This window comes from Oratosquilla oratoria, chromosome 4 (genome assembly GCF_046742065.1).
Source record: "Oratosquilla oratoria isolate Oo_2021 chromosome 4, ASM4674206v1, whole genome shotgun sequence".
Taxonomy (NCBI): domain Eukaryota; kingdom Metazoa; phylum Arthropoda; class Malacostraca; order Stomatopoda; family Squillidae; genus Oratosquilla; species Oratosquilla oratoria.
In genome coordinates, this window is record NC_134780.1 from 48,446,119 (window position 1) to 48,448,618 (window position 2,500).

Below are 2,500 nucleotides of genomic sequence, written 5' to 3' on the forward strand. Positions count from 1 at the left end.
ATAATTATTTTTTCTCTGTTAAATTATATATATATATATATATATATATATATATATATATGTATATATATACATATACATATATATATATATAATATATATATGTATATATATATTATATATATATATATATATATATATATATATATATGTATATATATATATACCTATTAGTGTATCTACCTACTGGTGCATATGTGTAATTATTCTTACAGTATCTATGAGTTTTTGGATATCTTAGGAGTATGAAAATTAGTTATTATTTACTTTACGTGAAGAAAGTTAACACTGTGGGTAGCTGAAGACTGACGGCAGGCTGATGACGGTAGACTGACGGTTGCTGATGTTGCAAATATTGATGACTTTGCAGTTTTTCAATACTGGGTCGCGGTTGATGGCGTGGTTGCAGTGCTGAGGTGGTCAAGCGAAGGGTAGCTCAACCAACTCGAGGATCTTGGAGGCTGTGGTTGGTGGGTTAAAGTGGGTAGAGTTGACCGAATCGGAAGGGTTCGCTCAAATGATGCGATATCTCTGGTCTTCCGGCTCCGTATGATATGAGCTAGAAATGTTTAAAAGGGATTAGTAGATGTACGCAATTTGGTACTCACGATGACTGATCACACACACATACACATACACACACGCACACACACACATATTCACACACAATCACACACACACACACACACACACACACACACACACACACACACACACACACACACACACACACACACACACACACACACACACACACACACACACACACACACTCGGTGGCACAGTTGGTAGAGCGCTGAACTGGGAAGCAGAAGTGCTCCCAGTACCCAGTTCGAATCCTGCCCAGGGCCGAAATTATTTCGGTATCGCTGTGCCTCGGGTCGTTACTCTGACTCTCGTGGGCGGGGAGTTGGGTGTGTGTGTGTGTGCAAGGTCATAGCATTACCCATAGATCGGACCTACGAGCTCTGAGCTCTCTTCCAGGAGGGAAATAGCTGTCGATCACGAGTCCAACACGTGATCCAAAGACCAAGTGAATACACACACACACACACGCTTACACACACACACACACACACACACACACACACACACACACACACACACACACACACACACACACACACACACACACACACACACACACACACACACACACACACACACACACACACACACACACACACACACACACACACACACACACACACACTCAATATCTATTCACAAATGAATATTAAATTCCTTTTAAGTTGAAATCATTCCGTGGCTAGATCACTGTTTATAATAAGAGAATAGGAATCTTTCTTGTCCTAAATTTGTTAACATAATGATGGTATTCCATTATGTTTACACGGACTTTTCAAGGGTCTGACCACCTTTGTCTTGAATTATCACGCATAATACCCAATCTCATGACCAGCTCTCACATAAACCAAATCATCTGTCATTTACTTAATGTAGATAAATTATGGGTGGGTGAGGTTGAAGGCATTACATCATATTTATTCACTTAATTTAAGGTATTGACGTTCTGATAATCCCTTCTATATAAGGTGAAGTCACTTCTATTTTGCGTTTACTCTAAATTTTCGTTAGTATATATATTTTTTTTTTCCAAGTAAAATTTTCTGGATATTCATGGTCGTTGAATTTGCTGTTTCCTTTTATGGATGTTAATTGTTATGATTTCTAAATTTCTATAACTTTAAGATGCTCCAACACTAACTTACTAGGAAGTCTCGTATTGCATCATCACTTATAATCGTTCAAATCTTTCTTTTTGTTTTTGTTTATTTATTTGCCTCTTAGAAAATATCTTTTTTCAATTCTAAGATTTGATGGTGATGGTGATGGTGATGGTGATGGTGATGGTGATGGTGACGATGACGGTGATGATGACGGCTGGTGATGGCGAATACGATGGTGATGGTAATAGTAGAAAATGAGGTTATGATGATGCTGTCTATGTCAGTGTCAGTGTCGGCTTCGGTTTTTGTATCTTTCGATGTCGTGGTTGCTGGTGGTGATAATTCGGACAAAGGTTATGTTGTATAATACAATTCACGTAGTGGAACATCTGTCGCTATTTAGGAATACTGATATTAGGTGTTGGTGGCGGTAGTGACAGTGATGAAAGATGGAGTTTTTGAGAATGTCTAACAGGTATTTTCTTGGTATGCTGCATTACGCGAAGGAGGTGATGCTAATAATGTCTTACGACAATAGTGACATAAAGGCGACTTTAGCTTATGATTGGAAGAGCTGGTATCCTTGTGGAATGAGAGAAGATTAATAGACGACAGAAATGACGACAGAGAAGAAAGAGAAGGTGGGTGAGGTAGTTTTTGTTTTGTTATCATTTGTCTGTCTGATTTTCATTTATTATTAGTTATATGTCAATTTATTATTATTTACTATTTACCTGTTTGTTTATTATTTAACTATACCTATGCATTTATTTATGTATTTTATTTGTTATTTACATTATTATACTTTT